This window comes from Callospermophilus lateralis, chromosome 4 (assembly GCF_048772815.1).
Source record: "Callospermophilus lateralis isolate mCalLat2 chromosome 4, mCalLat2.hap1, whole genome shotgun sequence".
Taxonomy (NCBI): Eukaryota; Metazoa; Chordata; class Mammalia; order Rodentia; family Sciuridae; genus Callospermophilus; species Callospermophilus lateralis.
Genome location: NC_135308.1, coordinates 82,648,426 through 82,667,554, shown reverse-complemented (window position 1 = coordinate 82,667,554; position 19,129 = coordinate 82,648,426). Strand labels below are relative to the sequence as shown.

General features: G+C 41.8%; 1 pseudogene; it reads right to left on the bottom strand.

The window, feature by feature from the left end:
• LOC143398393 (ragulator complex protein LAMTOR5 pseudogene) overlaps positions 1-8,805 on the bottom strand; it is a 63,622-nt pseudogene extending 54,817 nt beyond the window's left edge.
• Between the last annotated feature and the right edge of the window lie 10,324 nt (positions 8,806-19,129).

The following is a 19,129-nucleotide window of genomic DNA, read 5'->3' as shown; positions in this document are numbered from 1 at the left end:
TGACAGAATGTTTTGCATAGCTTCTCATAGAATTGACTTGAGCTCTCTTCAGATCCCTGGAGCATCTCTGAGATCTTGTTCATGTTCATGGCCTTCTTTCCTCCTTCCTTGTTGCCACCTAAAAGAGTCTCTTGATAGGGGCTGGGGATGTGGCTCAAGAGGTAGCGCGCTCGCCTGGCATGCGTGCGGCCCAGGTTCGATCCTCAGCACCACATACAGACAAAGATGTTGTGTCTGCCAAAAACTAAAAAATAAGTATTAAAAGATATTTAAAAATTCTCTCTCTCTCCCTCTCTCTTAAAAAAAAAAAAAAAAAAGAGTCTCTTGATAATGTTCAAGCATCTAAAATCCCCAGTCATCATTAGGGTCCCATCAGGGATCTTCCTCGGGGACTTTTTTTCTGGGTGTAGGCCTGGGCATTCATGATTCCTGCTAGGGTGTATTGCTCCAACCACTTCATGGCCTGGGTAACTTTTCAGTGTTAATAGAGTCAGGAGCAGCTGGCAGCAATCAGTCCAAGTGGGCTTGTGGGTCTGAATGATGGATTGCATTAAATCAATCATAGCCTGAGTTTTCTCAGTGTAGGAGGGGTGTGGTTTTTCCATTTGGGAGATCAGTGGTGGTAAAAAGTTGATATATGAAGGTGCATTGTCCCCCTTGCACATGACCATCTTGATTGTAGTAGATGCCCCCCTGCCAGGTTTCTCTCAGTGGCATCTGTAGGGCACTGTAGCAAGTATTAGGAGGATGGCTACCAGCAGGATCCTCCTGGCACTTCTCAGCCAGAATATATAGGGTTAAGATAGTTGGGTATGCTCAGGAGTGTTTTGGGTGCCCTCACCAGAGGGTGGCTTCAAGGGTGTGAGAAGCCTCTGATGGGGTTCTGGCTGCAGTAACTATGAGGAGTGTAAGGCTGCAGTGGAGGATTCAGTGGTGCACGAAGCAGAGGAAGCTCCTCTGACTCTCCAGATTGAATGGGTTTCTTGGGTTCTGGTGAGCATTTTGAGGGACTTGTCACTTAGGCCATTATAATTTTACAGTTCTCTTCCAGACAAGCCTTCAGCCAAAGTGGCCAAGAGAAGACCATATCTTGCCAACAGTCAATGTAGGGGAATTGGTCAGGGTGGCCTGGGCCCCACGATGACCCTAAACACCTTGATAACTGCTAGTTCCTTTTCTAGTGAGCTCCTCAGAGTGCCAACCTACTCCAAATGAAGGCCAATCTATTTCACAGAAGGTTCAGAGTTTTTTGGGAGTCAATTTGACTCCATAGTCTCTGGAATCTCTTTTTTTGAAAACTTTTATCATACACTCTGGGAGTGGGGGGTTAGGTTTGTTCTGTTTCCCAACCATTTCCTCCCCCTAAAAGATGACAATCACACACACAAAAAGAGAGAGGGGAAGAGGGTGAGCAATTGCTTCTTCTGGCCACTCTCCTCACAGAGATATTTTGGGTGTCTGTTAGCACTCATGGGATGGTATAAACCCCAGAGTCAGGACCCCTCCAAGGAGGGCTACCTAAGCTGTATGAGGATCACTATGGACCCATGGAGCAGGACTCCACACTCACTTTAGCTCTTGGTTGAGTTAGAACTTTCTTTGTCCATCTCATTTACTCACTCTCACACAACATCTCCAGCCCTCATCCCAGTTTCCTTGAGTTGCTGATTAGTCTTATGCAATTGAGACTACTCAGACAAATCTGGAAGGTGATCAGGCTTCCCTTCTGCCACTGAGGGCAGTTCCTACCCGTCCCTGTGCTAATTCCGTGGCTCCACTGGGTTCCTTTGTGCTCGGGACCCCAGCACTCCAGGAGGGCTAATCCTCTGCAGATCAATTGGTCTGCTCATTCTGGGGAAGATCCCCTCTCCTGGCATCCTGGCACTTGCATGGTCTCCAAATCCTGGACACAAGTCCCCAAGAAATATTGCAGCCTTCTTGTACAGAGAGATAAAACACCCAGGCTTTCAGCCAGGAAGCACTGTTAATTAATGCCAGCACTGACCCAGCTGGGTGATTTCCTCCAAAGGCTGAACCCTAAGCACAGCAGGAAGTTGCTTTATATATCCTGTTAGTTTCCACTTTACTTGTTAGCCCCTTTGTTTCCCCTATATGGTAACATACATTCTGATTGGGTATTCTGTATTATAGAGTAGCAACAAAGTTGTTCATGCACACATAGGTACTGAGTATGCCACCTCTCCTTCTCTTTGTTTGCTCTAGGAGAGCCTATTGTTCTGGAAGGGCCCTTAACCACATTCTGAACAACAATAAAAAAGTGAATCTCTTCTTTTTCTTTTCTTTTCTTTCTTTCTTTCTTTTTCTTTTTTTTTTTTTTTTTGTACTAGGGATTTGAACCCAGAGGCTAGCCTCCTGAGCTGCTGGGATTCTGCCTTGGTGTCCAGCTTTTTTTTTTTTTTTTTAGTTCAAAGATTTTAATTGGTTTTATTTTTCATTACAGAATTGGGCAACACTTTATTCCATAAAGTAGAATAAATATTCCCATCTTTTCTCTTTTTCTTCTTCATTTGAGAAACTTTTCTGAGTCTTCCTGTTGAAAATTTTTTTTTCCTTTTTCACTTTTCACTGGGCAGATTTGGGTCATATTCCAATTACTAAACAAATATCATTAAGAGAGTAATATCAACACAGTTGATTTATGCTTAACAAGATCCAAACCCAGGGACTGGAGCTGGAGTCAGTTTGGTGTGGTTTGGTGGTACTGGTGATTGAATTCAGAGGTCTCTGACACTGAGCTCCAACTCCAGTCCTTAATTTTCTTTCTTTCTTTTTTAAATTTTGAGATAAGGTCTCACTAAACTGCCAAGACTGGCCTGGAACTTTCCATCCTCCTGCCTCGGTGTCCTGAATTACTGGGATTACAGGCCTGTGTCACCATGCCCAGCTGTTGTGAGTTGTTTCTTAAGCAGAAGACTATGTATAGGAAGGAATTCTGATAGGAAGAAATTAGGGTAGGGAATGGTTATTAAAAGATGACTTAATCAAGATAACTTAGTTTGTACCAGGGAACAAATATCCACCAATTTTCAATGACTTAACACATGAAAAATTTGTTTCTTTCTCATACTACATGTCTAATGTGCCTTGGCAAGACGACTCTGGGTGAAAGACATGTCAACTCAACATGCTTCTTTGAGCTCTCCAATGATAGTATAAGAGATCAGTGTATGTTTATTAGATCCCAGTTTTTCCTGAAAGTGTTACATATCACCTTCTCTCTTATTGACCAAAGTAAATGTGTAATTTCAGAGATTAGACAATACAATAGTACATCATGACTCTAAACTGAAGACCCATCCTATTTGGATATAGTTTGTTCTCCAAATATTCATGTGCTAGAAACTGGTCTCCAGTGTGTAGAACCTTCGAGTGGGCCTAGTAGAAGTTAATCAGGTCAGAGGGACTCCACCTTCATGAATGGTTAGTGTTGATCGAAAAGAGTGGATTGTGACTTGCATAAATGAATCAGTTGAGGAAGAGGTTTATTAAAATGAGACCACCCCACATACTTTCTTCCTTCTACACGTCACACAGTAAATTCCCTTTCAGGTTTCTGCCATGTTGTAACACACCCAGAGATCCCTTACCAGGTCACTAATATTATGCTGTTTAGATCCTATATTCACCCAGTGTCGTGAACCAAATAATCCTCTTTACTTTATGTCACCCAGCCTCAGTTTTTTTTTTTTTCTTTTTTTTGGCTGGGGTAGTTTGTTTTTTCAAGGCGACACAAAACAGACCAATACAAGAAGAAAAGATTTGTCTGAAAATTTTTTGGCGTGGTAGTGTGATAACAGACTTTCTGCAATCCACCTTTTACATTTCCCCAGATCTCTTAAAGAATATCACCGCCGGCCCCCGCCCCCTTTGTCCTTTAAAACCTGAAATGGTTAAATAGATTGGATGTTAGGGTTCACAGCATGGGCATAGGCTCTACTTTAAATGCTGATGTTAGACCACATCCTAAAATGTGTGAACAGGTCTCAATAATGGACACTTGGAATCTTCAGTGAAAACATTAGTATTGACTCAATGTCATTTTTCTAATTGCAACTCTTATATTAGGTCCAATAGTATGCTAATAATTCTAAATTTACAAATATTACATTGAAATTTTAAAGTACTTTGGGTGTTGAAATCTTCATGTCAAATGCTTACATTTTTTTCAGGATTCTTCATGTTTGTGCACTAGTTATTATCCTATGAGGACACTTGGAAGCTTCCTGGTAAAGAAACAGATGAATTCTGACTATGGTCATCCTCCTGTTTCATGTCCTGAAAAGACTCAGCCTTGGGACCTCAACTCTTAGCTTTCTGTTATCATTTGGATGCTTTTATTTCTGCCTGAAAGCTGAATCTGGGATGAAAACCTAGTTTTTATGATCCCTGGGTCTGATATAATTCTAGCTAACTCCATCTCTTTTTGCAGTTCTTTTGGAGGAGTCTGTCTACCGTTTTCATATTCTTTCGCTCTTCTTCTAGCACATCGTCTTGCCCCTGTCTTTCCTTTCTTTTCATTTTGGTACAAGGAATTGAACCAGGAGCACTTACCCATTGAGCCACATCCCTAACCATTTTTCTTTTAATTTTGAGACAGGGTCTTGCAAGGTTGCTTAGGGTCTCCCTAAATTGCTGAAGCTGACCCGGAATTTGCGATCATCCTGCCTCAGCCTCCCGGGTTGTTGAGATAACAGGCATGCACCACCATGCTCAGTTTTGCCTCTATCTTTATAAAGCATATGTCACATCACACTTTCAGTCGCTGATTTTCGGCTGAGTCTGTAAGCTCTTTGAAAAGAAGTTCCATGCTGTTTGTGATTTTTTAGATTCACAGGTCTAGCACAGTAAATGGTACCATGGTGCCTAATGGTTAGGAAGCATTTAAATGAATATTGAATTAAGAGATATAAGAGATACTAGAGAGAGAATCCAGGGCTTTGTGAATACTAGGCAAGCACTCTACCATCGAGTTACACCCCCTGCCCCCAAATGACTCCTAGTAAGGGCTCTCTGGAAGTGGTTCTCATCTTTGTTGGGCCAGACACTATCACTAAGTGGCAGCAAAATCTCTAGGATTGAAGTGGAAAGTGTAGTTTAAATCTCCTTAGGCATTTCTTTATATTCACATATAGGAGAATGTGACCTATTTACCTCCCTTATTCATTACTGCACAAAAGGACTGAAAATGAGGACTCGGTCGGTCATTATTTTGATCTTGCCAATTTTATGATGGACTGGGTGCTCCAGCAGCAGAAATTTGAGGCGCTAGGTTTGAACTCAGGGCCTCCCACGTGCTCGTTAAGTATTCTACCACTGCACTACATCTCCAGGCCCTTTGAAAATTTTAAGATAGGGTCTAAGTTGTCTCGTCTGGCCTTGAATTTGCCACGGCTCAGCCTCAGCCTGAGTGGCTGGAATTAAAAGCGTGCGCCACTGCACCCGTAGAGCAAGACTTTTACTATCAGGAGATATTTCACTCCTTCTGGTCCATATAACTGTTTAAAAAATTACATTATTTATATAGGTAGGCGTTTACGGAAAATCGTTTATTATTATGCTATTGTTCCTGGCCTTGCGAGTTGCGACAGACCCGGTGCTCATCTTTAAGGAGGTCACAACCTGGCTCAACCCAGCTACCAACATCCATCAGTGCGCAGGGTGTAGTGCGGCTGTAGACCACATCATTTGGAAATCTGGAGAAGTACAGTCACCAGCTGGCTGTCTTCTTTCAGCCCACTTAGGAGTTTCCTAAACCCGCGGCAGGAGTGGTGGCTTGCAGGGGCGGAGCTGGAATGCCTTCCGCATTCCTCTTCCTCCTCCTCCTCCAGGCTGCAGCCGGGTGCGGGGGAGGGGCGAGTGGCATGGAGCCCAGCACTGGTGGACCAGAGCAGCAGTGCCAGTGGCTCATTGCTCCCGAGCACGTGGACACACACGTTCTTCACATCGTCTGGTAGGATTATCACAAAATCGGCAGAGGCAGGGCCACCCAAAAGCACAAAACCTAAAAGGGACACTGGGCTTTGAAAATTATAGTTTTACAGTCATCAGATCCAGTCATGCTTATTAATCTTTCTCATCTGTAAAATGGGATAAAAGAAAAATTACAACAAATATTATATAAAAAGAAAAAAAAAGGAAGCTCTCAGAACAAAGCAGTGTTCATTTCCTGTGAAGAGTGGAAAAGGAACTAAGTTGCTTTGTTGATTTTCCTCCAGCCAAATACAAAGGCGGATCCTATACAACAATTGTTTTCCTTTGTTTCTGGGCCTTGTAAGTGTCATTTCTCTATAGAGAAAGAATCCCCTTTGTGCAATCTCTGGCCCGACGGGCCTTGGGGATTATAAAGGGAAAGCTCTCTCTAGTGTTTTCTTGGTTAGAGACATTGTTCTGGAAAGCAGGCTAGGTTGCCATGGCTACGTGTCCCCAGAGGCCTCGCCCTGCCCCTTTTTACTCGCCTGCCTGTGCTGCCTGCTAGTACCAGATCAGTCCCTATTTCATATGTTCCTCCCCACACAGCACGAGAATCCCAAACTGTATTTTCCAGATGGCCTCAAAACCCCAGAGGCAGGATGTGTGTGTGTGTGTGGGGGGGAGTTGGGGGGGGGGCTCTGTCAGACAGTGCTGAATTGTCCTTGGGAAAAAAAGCTATTAGATTGAAAGCTTGTTGAAGGCAGGAATCACCTTCTCATCACTGAATCAATTCCTCCCCCCTCCGTGTCTATGATGTTATTCCCCTTAGTCCAAAGTAGGCTGACACACAGTAGGGTCTGAAAAGGAGTTTGTAAATCATTTGCCACTGAGATGGTGGCAGAGTAACAAGTTAAAAGCAGAGATTCTGGAGCCATGATCTTTGTCTGCCACATTACAGATGTGTAATGTAAATAAAATACCTTGTTTTTCTAAGCTTCATTTTCCTCATCTCTAAAATGGGGCCAGTAGTAACTCAGATTTAGGAGGAGTTCTAAATTAAGATCAGTTATGATATGAATATTTCATACAATGTCTGGCTTAGGCACTGTCAATATTATGACTGTTGTTATTATCTCCTCGGTAGCTTACTGCATCTTCATGTGGGGAGACACATCCTCCCTAAGTAAAACAAAAAACAACCACAACAAAAAAATCTTGTAGCAGAATCCATAGCAGCCCAGGTCTAATAGTTAATGAAATGAATGTAGAAGTGCTTCCTAATTAGAACACACCAGTAGTAACAAGTTTCCTATTCGTTAGAATGTCGCATGCAATAATGCAAAGTGGGTTGGTTCCAATCCTCCATCAATGTATCTATGGTTAAGGTTAAAAATAGAGTTTTTTTGACATCTTTCAGCTTGACTGCCTCCTTTCCCCCTCTACCAATCTCTCAGGGTATTCTTAAACCTACACAATCTGGGCTGGTTACAGGAACTGTTTGTAAGATCTGTAAGCCCCACCGCCCCCCTTTTCCCACTCCCTGCACCAGGGCTGGCTTCCAAATCTGAGAAAGCTGGAATCAGGAGGCACTTACCTGGTGACTGGAAGATTCTAAACACATTTGGACACTAAGAGGGAATACAGCCCCACCGCTATTCCCAGCAGACCTAGCCTTTGCAGTTTTTTTCCTGGGTGCAAAAGGGAAAAGTGTTGTAACTAGTCTTGGTAGGCTGAGCTGAACTTGGCCGCAGGATGTGGACACCCTAGACAGCTGCGGACCACAGCTAAGACTAGGAGCCATTCAATTAGAGAAGTCATTCAGGGTGGGACTAAATCTGACATCTGGAGGTTCTGGCACCTGGGGGAGGGGATGCGAGGACAGAATTATTCCCAAATTACCTAGCTGCTTGCCTCTCTTAAATGAGAAGGTATGTACAATCTGTATATTTTTGGACACAGAGGAAATGAACATTTTACAGCACATGTATTGTCATTTAGTGCACAGGGCGGAAGAGGTCTTATCATTGGCTATACAAGTGTTAATTGTATGTAGGGCGCTCCCACCACACGGTAAGTGCAGCATATTTTGCTGTGGTGCAATAATGCAGCAAAAGTGTGGAAAGGTGGTGTGAACAGGGTGTGAAGTGTTCTTCCCTCTCTTTCAGACCCTCTGATACATTCCCCCACACACATACCAGGCACACACATTTAACTACCCAGGACACATTATCCTCCCCTCCCCCAACACCGCAGCCAGCTTTCTCTGAAAACTGATACCCTGAGGCCCTTTTTCCCTTACCAGCTACAATGAAGAGCAGTGAGGGGGAAAATGCGGACTGGATTATGGCACAGGGACTGTACTCTGTAATTTTTCCTTCCGTTAACAGGTCACTGTTCCGGGTCCAGGCCTCATATTTTATCTGACTTTGCTACTCCAGGAAACAGCTTTAGGCTCCAGCGAGTCCAGGCCAAATCCGGTTCTTTCGACTAAATCCATTTTGCATTTTATGTTTCACCTTAGTGAAGTCTCTGCCGAGGCTGTTGTTCTCAATCCAGCTCAGAAACTGGCTCAAACCGCCCTGAACTGGATCTGGTGGCTGTTGAGACACAGTTTCTGCCTCTTTGTTAGGGCGGAACCGGCCTCATTCCCGCTCGTTTCCCTCCCTCCCGCTTTCCTAGTCACCAACAGCTACTCCCCTCCCCCTGCCTCTCCAGTTTGGCATTTTTTACCCTTTCCTGGGCCAAGACCCCATGAATTAGATTAAATTCTTTATTTTTTTAAAAAAAGTAAATCTAGGTTGTAAACTTTCTGCTTTTGTTATATTAGCCCTTTGGTTCTGCTTTTCTCCTAGTTGTTATCTCACCAGTTGACATGGTGCCCTTAAAATCTTGGTTTTCATGCTAACCTAGAAATAACTTCAAATTTCCCATCAAAGACTGAAGGGGTTTTGTGCAGTTCATTATTCATTTCCGCTTTGTAACTATATTTAAATTAAAATAATTTATTAACTGCTGGGAAATGACAACGTAATAAGGTATAGAATTGTAAAAACAGTCACCCATACTGTCGATTGCGACTGTGCAGTTCCTAGAGGAAGAAGTAAAGAATTGAGATTTTTTGGTTTTCGAACATGTCATTTTAACACTGAGTCAGATTCTGTGAATCGAATCCTATAGTGAAGAGGGCTGGCTGGGGAATGTGTGGGGACCATTCCCAACATAATGCAAGTGGAGACGAAACTGGGAATGTGACGAAATAAGGAGGGTAGAACAGGGATGCGATTTTCACAGTCGTCCTTATATAAAATGTAAGCCTTTATTAGACTGGAACTAGATGGAAGGGACAGTTGCATAACATGAAAGTGGTAAATGCCACTAAATTGTTCACTTTAAAATGGTAATTTTTCATCTATGTGAATTTTATCTTAGTAAAAAAAAAAATTGCCTTTCTTGAGAAGACTATCTCCTGTGGGGTTTCTTGAACTTTGAGAGGAGAGACACTTGGATAATAAGCAACCATAATCTGGGTGTGGCTCCATGTGGTGCTTGAGGACTCACCGGTCTCCCTCTGCTGGCCAAATTAGGCAACGTGACAAGTGCCGGAAGGCCTTCTGAGCAGTCTCCATTATCTGTTGAAGCACAGAAAGCAGGCTGGTTTGCGAAGTCACTCTCCCCACCTGGTTCAATGTGCATTTTATTCGTCTTACTCATATGCATGGCACCGAAAGGGGATCAGAAGTGTTTTTTTGCTTCTGTGATGTTACATGGGATTAGCTATAAGTCAACAATTTAAAATTCACCTCTCAAAACAGACAAAAACGTCATTTCTCCCATGTTAAAAACTAGAGATAAATTGCTCATTTAAGTGTTTTGTTTCAGCGGCGCATAAAGCCCTGGAAAAAGGCCAATTACAGCAGTAGATTCGGAAAAGCTATTTTTATATGCAGGAGAGGAGGGATCGACTTTGTCTATTGAGTCAGTACTCTGAGAAAGACTGGTACAGTTTGGGCTAAGGTGATGTTTGAAATGTACGTAAGAAAGAGGTGAATCCATCAGGCGAATTTGTTTTCATGGGGTTTAGATTCATTAATAATTATCGTGGGAAAGCACTTAGTATATGCTAATTAGAGATTTCCAAAATACTGAGTATCAAAGGAAATCCAAGAGGGTTGGAGGTCAAGAAACCCGGACTGGTGCCCCATCACTGTCCCCTCCCCCCAACCCCATGCTGGGAATTGAACCCGGGGGCCCCATCACAGAGTCAGGTCTCACCGAGTTGCTGAGGCTGGCCTTTCTAATGTTAAATCGGCTCTTACTTTCGGGACCTTCACACTTTCTGTTTCCCGGGTTGAAGTGCCCCTCCCCCCAGCCCCTCCTACTCACCCTCCAGATTTGCCTTTTGTGTTACCTGCTTAGAGAAGCCTTCCTGCAGATTTGGGTTAGAGCAGACACCTTCTACCCTGACATCCTCTTTCTTGAAAGACCCTTCTTTAACTGTTACAGCACCACTATGCGATTATATACACTGTACACCAAAAAACACCAAAAATAAAGGTACAGTTTCTGACTCCTTGGGCTAGCTTTCTAAATCCCCTCAGGTCATGTCTGTTTGATCAAAACTGTAGAACCAGCTCTTGACACACTACCTGACAAAAAGCAAGAAATAAATATTCGTTGAGGAGATGAGTTGAATTCAAATACCATTTTTTCTGGCTCCAGTTCACTACTTTTCTGGATTCTCCTTTTATTCCATGTGGCTCTTTTAAGACTCAGCCTGCTTTCTTTTTCTCTTGGGAACTCTCAGCAACTACTGAATGTATTTCAGGGTTCCTCTTCCTGTAATGTGAAAGCTGCTGGATGGATTTTCACGTTATTCTCTAAAAAGTAAATGATTCCATAATTCCTACCGTCTGTATTTTCTCCTCTGTAATACTTGATCTCACTCTGAGATGGGATCTGGCTCGGGTTTTGATACCTGCATCTGGAGTTGTCCATGTGGTGCTCTCCCCATTCACACCCTTTATAAAAACATTCCCTATCCTCTGCGAGAGAGGGTTTAGGGATTCCTCCTCCTAAAAGAAGTCTCCTCCTGCTGGCCAGAGACAGACTTCTCCAGGAAGATTTAAATGGCCCAGAATTTCAAGTAGGCGATTTGCATCTCTTGAGAACTTTCATAAGAGATGTCATTCACGCGTTCACTGGACTTCCTAACAGGAGGGTAATCCCTTTGGGCATTGGGCGTTCCTTCACGTGGGGCAGATTAGATACCGTTACACTTTCCAAAACTGTTCAGGGTTGGAGAATTTACCAGATTTTTTTTTTTTTTTTTTTTTTTTTTTTTTTTAGTTACAGATGGACACAATTCCATGTATGTATGTATGTATGTATGTATGTGGTGCAGGGGATCAAACCCAGGGCTTCATACATGCTAGGCAAGCGCTCTACCATTGAGCCACAACTCCCACCCCAGCTGTGGTTTTATTCTGTATTTACTGAATACAGATTGACTGATGCTTGTATAACTGGTAAATTTTTCTTAATTGCCTACAGAATGCTGTGTCGTTCACTTTTTTAACTGGAAAAGGATAACAGTTAAGATATTGAATATGGAGTTTAGAAAAACTTAAAAGCTTTGAAGCTTGGCTTTTCTGGTCCATTTTTTAAAAAGTTTTTTTTTTTTTTTTTTTTAAATGAGGGATCTATCTTACCAAGTTGTGATAATCTTTGTAGTAGCATTTATAGAACACTTGCTTTGTGCCAGTTACTATTTTGATATACATGCAGGTATAAAGAACCTTGTATGCGAGCGGGTGCGCGCGCGCGCGCACACACACACACACACACACACACAAATTCATTTAATCCTCATAGCTAGCTTCCCTTTAGGGAAGGTACCATTGTTTCCATTTTACTTCTGGGGACACAGAGAGGTTAGGTTACTTGCCAAAGATCACACAGCTTAGTAGGTGACAGAACACACACACAAACAGGACATTTGAGTCTGTCCTTTTAAAACCCTTGTGCTATTTGTCTTGCACATGATGAATGTTTCTTTTGGGGGGGGTACTGTGAATTGGACTCAGGGGCACTCGACCACTGAGCCACATCCCCAGCCCTATTTGGTATTTTTTTAAATTTAGAGACAGGGTATCACTGCTAAGTGCCTCACTGTTGCTGAGGCTGGCTTTGAATACCTGATCCTCCTGCCTTAGCCTCCTGAGCCCTTGGGATTACAGGCATGCACCACTGCGCCCCCAGCATGATGAATGTTTTAAAACATTGATTTCTTTTTATTTCCTCCCTTATGTCCATGAAAATAAGTCATTATTTCTTCAAAAGATCTTAATACAAATCAATAGAAATTTAAAGCCAACCCAACTTCCTGCTTTTTCAGATGAAGAAATAGAAGTCCAAAGAACTTGAGCCATTTGTGCTGTGTAACTGCATAAGATTAGACCCTAGCTCTTTTAAGTAGCCTAGAAGGGAATAATGGTTTTCCATATTAATGTACTCCATCTATTTCCTAGAGGTGTTTTTTGGTTTGTTCGATACCAGGGATTGAACCCAGTAGCGCTTTACCAGAGAGCTACATCCCTAGCCCATTGTATTTATTCATTTTTACATTTTGAGACAGGATGTCATTAAATTGCTGAGTCTGGCCTTGAACTTGTGATCCTCCTGTGTCAGCCTCTCAAGTCTGTAGGATGACAGGCATGCACCACTGCACCCAGTAAGTATTTTTCTTCCCAATTCTGCCATATCACACAAGAGAACAAGTGTTTGCTGCTGCGAAGGTGAGCATGGGGAAAATTAGCACACATTTCTCTCTCTGTCTTTTAAAAACAGTATTTTAAAAACGTTACGTGTTAGGCAAGTGCTCTACCACTGAGCCACACCCCCAGCCTTCTGTCTTCCTCTGGACTTCTTCCTTGTTTCTGGCTCTAGCTCTTTCTTCCCTTCCCTTACTAGGAGTGTAGGACTATTGCAGTAGTCACCCTAGTCAAAATCCAAGCACGCACAGAGATGGGAGCGGTGAGCTAGGTTGTCATTAGCTGCATGGTCTTTCCCCAGATGAATGAAAACAGAAAAACCCTGAATTCCTGCCTTTATTGTGCCATTACTCAATATATGCCTTTTCATAATTTAGTTAACTCATTCTAGACTAGTTTTTTAGCTTTAAATAAAATACTACCTTTCCTGTTATCTTTTCTCCAAGAATTTTGACTGGGCCATGAAAAAGTACTATGACAAAGCTCACGAGATCCTGGTGTTTGCTTTATTTTGTTTGGCTTAAAGTAAAAATTCTGAGAAGCATTACGTAATAATGTCTATATTTGCAGAAGTTTTACATGGTTTTACAGTCTTGGAACAGCAGTGTTCTAAAAGGTCACAGTGTGCATGTTATGTGTGAACACAGAGAATATAAGCTTCAAAATGTGTGTGTGTGTGTGTGTGTGTGTGTGTGTGTACGGATGTTTAATCACAGAAGAGTACATTAAGTCTTTTTTAAAAGAAATTCTTCCTCTTGGCAGTTTGATTTGAGGTGGACGTTGAAGAATTAAAGGGGGTTACTGGTTGGACTGATTGATGCATGATAGTTCAAGTTCCTGATTTTAACCTTCCTTTTTTTCCTTCCTTCCTTCTTTTCTTTTGCTGTACTGGGATTGAACCCAGGGGCACTCTACCACTGAATTTGAGACAGGTCTTCCTAAATTGCCCAGTCTGACCTCAAATTTGTGATCTGCCTGCCTCAGCCTTCCAAGTTGCTGGATTACAGGCATGCACCAAAGTGCCAAGCTTTAACAATACTTAAAAAAAAAAAAAAATTCAGCTGGATGAGATGGAACACGTGTGTAATCCCAGCTTCCCAAGAGGCTGAGGCAGGAGGATCTCAGGTTCAAAGCCAGCCTCAGCAATTTAGCGAGGCTTTAAGCCTTGTGTGGTCTAGTGGGGCGAAGTGTTGCAAGTCTGAAATCCCAGTGACTCAGGAGACTGAGGTAGGAGGATTTCAAGTTCAAGACCTCAGCAACTTAGCAAGGTCCTGAGCAACTTAGTGAGACTGTATCTCAAATAAAAAATAAAAAGGGCTGGGGATGTGGCTCAGTGGCTAAGTACCCCTGGGTTTAAAGCCTGGTACCACAAACAAGAATCACTTACTGAGTTTGTACAATGTGCAATGTGCCAGGGTTTGTTCATTTTTGCATCTGCTGTATAATATAATCGTTACACAAAGCTTGGAAGATGGGTAAACTAAGGCTTAGGCCACTTGTGAGAGCCCGTACAGAGGAGAAACATTTTCTTTTTAGGAATTTATAAGCTACCAAGAGAGGCAGAAAGAGACCCAAATGTGTAACTCATTGTTTTAAGGGCTGTAACAGAGATAAGTACAAATTATAATATGTCACAATGTAAGTAGTAATTACCTCAGATAAAGAGCCAAACAGGCGGAAGGCAAAATACAGTTAAGGAAGATTTAGCTGAAGTGTTGGTGGAATTGGGCATTGGAGGAGGAGATGGAGTTTGTGCTAATGATGAGTGAAGTGGAGAAGGACACGGGTGGTCAGAAGGAATGGAGTATTAAAGGCGCAGAATTTTGAAATAGAATGTTGTAGCTGGGAAATATTAGAAGCCCTCTGAATGGAGTATAAAGAGGGAAGAGGGAGGAAATGAGGCCAGAGAGACATGGGGACTAGATCATGAACCCTCTTGGGGCAGTGCCGTGGCATTTGAATTAAATTTGAATTAAATTCTAAGCCTGGAATTTAATTATTTATTTACTTATTTTAATATTTATTTTTTTAGTTTTAGGTGGACACACTATTTTTATTTTATTTCTATGCGGTGATGAGGATCAAACCCAGTGCCTCATGCATGCTAACAAGCACACTACCAGTTAGCTACCACACAAGCCCTAAGCCTGGAATTTATTAATTTAATTTTTAAATTTCTTTGGTACCAGGGATTTGAATCTCAGGGTGCTCAACCACTGAGCCACATCTCCAGCCCCTTTTATTTTTTACTTTAAGAAAGGGTCTTGCTAAGTTGCTCAGGGCCTTTCTAAGTTGCTGAAGCTGGCGTTGAAATTGCGATCCTCCTACCTCAGCCTCCTGAGTTTCTGGGATTACAGGCTTGCACCACTGTGCCCCACTATCCCTGGGATTTTACTAATTAAAAAAAGTTACATATTTTGTAGAATTAAATTTTATTTAAAGAAGCCACTTTCACACTCTTACAGTGCATCCTTGAGGCTTAATGAACACTGTAAAATTTATGGTAGGACAAATAATATCTTTGAAGGGTTTTACATTTGTTTATTTAGTACTGGGGATTGAACCCAAGGTTACTTTACCATTGAACCACATCCTCAGCCTTTTTTATGTTTTATTTTGAGATAGAGTTCACTAAATTGACCACACTGACCTCAAACTTGCAAACCTCCTGCTTCACCCTCTTGAACCACTGGGATGGAACTTTAAGCTTTAAAAGATGAATAAGTTGGCCGCTCTAGTTTTAGGCAGGAATGTGACATCTAGCCTGATGACGACTATAGTAGATGTTTGGAGAATAGAATGCGGAAGCAAAGGGAAGAAACACAAGGGACCATTAATGAATGATGCTGTGATCCAGAGGAGTGCTCCATGCCTTCTTGGTGTTGTCCCTAGGAATTGTTTATCTTATTTTACTAACAGAGAAACTGAAACTCAGAGAGTTGAAGGTCATGAAGCAGTAAGTGGCCATTTGGGGTATGGATCTAGGCCTGTATCATCCAAGATCTCAAGGCAGGTATCCAGAGACCAAGAGACACTGTGCTTAAAGCCGTGTAAAAATGAAAGGGTGAATGCAAATTTAGAGGAAGAAGGGAAAAATACAGAACACTGGTGAATATCTACGTTTAGGGATCGGAAGGAAAAAAAGCCATATCCCAAATGACACAAAAAGATGGGTGGGATGGGGTGAAAGAGAGAAAAGTCAGGAAAGTGTGGTTTAATCAAATAAAATGGGAAAGATGGTCCCAAGTGTCCAGCCTGGTAGAAGCTGATGACAAGGAGGACCTTGAAAAGATCACTGAAACTAGTGTTAGGAGATTGTCAGGGAATTGTTTCAGGCCAAAGTGACTTTGGACTGAAGGGGTTTGGTGGCTTTGTAAAGTCAACTTGCCTAGGCTGAACCGTATTTCTCAGAACTTCCTTCCCTATGTTTTTATTAAAGCTGGGTTGTGAGATAACATCATGGAAAATTATGAGGGCCAAAGTGAAATAGCAGTCAATTTTTCTCCTCCTCCTCCTCCTCCTCCCCCCCCTCCCCCCTCCCCCCCCTTCTCCTTTTTTAATGCTTAGAAGGTAGGGCTGGGCATGGCTCATGCCTGTAATCCCAGAGGCTGAGGTAAAAGGATCATGAGTTCAAAGCCAGCCTTAGCAAAAGTGAGGTGCTAAGCAATTCAGTGAGACCCTGTCTCTAAATAAAATACAAAATAGGGTGACTCAATGGTTGCATCTCACTGAGTTCAATCCCTGGATCCCCCCTAATAAAAAAGGCGGGGGCAGGTACTTCTTGTAGCTATGCAGGTTGACTCTGATATATCTGCAAGCAAACTTTAACAGCATGTGGCATCAGCCAGGTCTGCAACTGCTCCACCTTCTACCAGACCCTCCTGGGTCAGCTGTGTGTTTAGCTTTGTAATAAAGAAGGCCACTTTTTCCTGCATGGTCATCTCTGAGATTAGAGGCAGCAAGAATGGACAGGCCTGTGTGGACTTGTTTTCTCAACTTTATATTCATCTTTTTCCAGTTGCCTGGCCTGCAGTTGTCAAGCATCAGTTTCAGATGAAGACAGCAGCCTACAAAGACTGTTTATCTAGATCTCACAATTACACAAGATCAAATTCCTGCAAGAAATCCCATATTTTGTGTGTATGTACACATTATTCCTCATCTATTGTCTGTGATTCTTTGATTCCTCTACATATCTATGTCATAGTGGTTCTACTTACCTGTTTGAACTCTCCCTGATACAGTCAGAGTTGTGAAAAGGGTGGCAGCAAGTGTTAATTACTCTCTAGAAAAGTGTGGTAGTTATACAAGAAATGTTAATTGCATCCCTATTATGTGCCTGTGCTTGATTCAGGGTATATAGTGATGAACAAAATTAATATGGAGTTGACAGTTTGGAAAGGGAGGAAGCTGATTAAAAGATAAGTAATAGGGGCTGGGGTTGTTGCTCAGTGGTAAAGCATTTGCCTAGCACGTGTGAAACACTGGGTTCAATCCTTAGCACCAAATGAAATTAAATAAAGGTATTGTGCTCATCTACAACTAAAAATGTATTAAAAAAAGATAAGTAATAAAATATATATTATAAATAATATGAGTGCTCTAAAAACAAACAAAGATAGTAAGATAGTAGAAAGCCCTGGGTTTGATTCCCTCTGCAAAACAATCAAACAAATAAAAAGAGAAATATAGTATTTGGATTGAGAGATCAGGGAAGCTTTTTCCACAATGTGATGTTTAAGCTGAAATCTGAAGGCTTATCAGGAGTTGAGGACTCCATTTTAGGAGAAGGAATGAGCATGTACAGGACCAAGGAAGGGTGCTGGGTAGTAAGGAGCTGCAGAGGACTGTGTGGCTGGAGGCTAGTAAGAAAGAAAGAAAGTAGCTTGGAATAAGATTGGAAAAGAAAGTTTTGTGGCCAGTCAAGGATTCTGAACTTACGATGGGAATTATAGCATGCCATTTTAGATAGTTAAGATTCTCTAGCTGCAAGGAACGCAAATTTAAGTCACAGTAACTTAAGAGAAAATGGATTTTTATTAGTTTACATAACCAAACTTCAAGAAGTACAGGAGAGGAAGTTGTCCTAACGTACAATAGAATGAAGGATCATAAAACCATCAAGGGATGGGAATGTGGCTCCCTGGCATGTGTGAGGCCCTGGGTTCCATCCCAGTACTGCAATAAATAAATAAATATCATAAAACCCTTCCTTCCTTCCCTCCCTTCCTTCCTAGGTTCAATCCCCAGCATAGCAAAAAATAAAATCATCAAAACCCTTCCTTTTTTTTTTTGGTACTGGGGATTAAACCTAGAGGCTTTTTTCCTGGAGACATGGTCTCATTAGGTTTCTCAGGTTGGCCTTGAACTTATGATCCACCTGTCTCAGCCTCCCAAGTTGCTGGGATTATAAGTGTCTGCACCTACCTAAAGTTTTTGTTTTTGTTATTGTTATCTCTACTCTTTCAGCATGTTTATAACAATATCTATAATTAGGTTTTGGATAAGAATGAAGCCAGAAATCATAGCTTCATGACTTTGTAAATCTTATTAAATGAGTCATTGACGATTTTGCTTCTTTTAGCTTATCTGGTTCAATCACTATAGCATGGAGGTTATCTATTACTTAGTGTTAGAAACTATTTAAAATTGCTTCAGAAAAAAAAAATGACTCTTGTTACCTTAAAATTATGTTAGGAAGTATCATTTGTTTACAATCTTTTTGTCTTCTCCATCCATGGTGTGGCTTCTCTGCAGACACAGTGTCCTTTCTCACCTAATGATTTTAGACATGGATGGTTGATCAATGGAATGTGGGTGCAAATGATTTTGTGCCAGTTATAGGTGGAGAGGTGGAGGCTTTTAAGAGTTGTTGCTTTTTTTTCCTTTTTTTTTTTTTTTTTTTCTGCTTACCCCTTGAGCTTCTGGACTTTGTCATGAGAAGGCTTATTTCAGAGATCCATGACTTCTTTATCATGGGTCCTGCAAGGAACAAATAATAACCTAAAGCTTAGAGTCTAGCCCAACCCTGCCAATCTGCAGCTGACCAGAAAATCTGTGAATGGGAAGTAAATGTTTATGTGTGTATGCATGCCTACACATATATACATCTTCCTTGAACTGTATTATTCTATAATTCAAAAAACCTTTTCAATCATCACGTGACTATCACGATCAACTCAAGCACAGTTTTTTCTCCATAACTGGTTATTGTCAACAGCTCTAGGATAGGATTTCTGACTGATATGCATTCCTCAGGGCCAGTTCATCTAGTCTGACAACCTTTAGCTAATTATAAGCCTAAAACTCCTCAAGGTACCAAATATACACTGAAGAGGGGGAAATATAATCACAACAATAAAAACTTCCTACCAGAAGTAGGAAGATGACAGGGGGCACATAATAGTATGTAACAAATACTGCTGGAG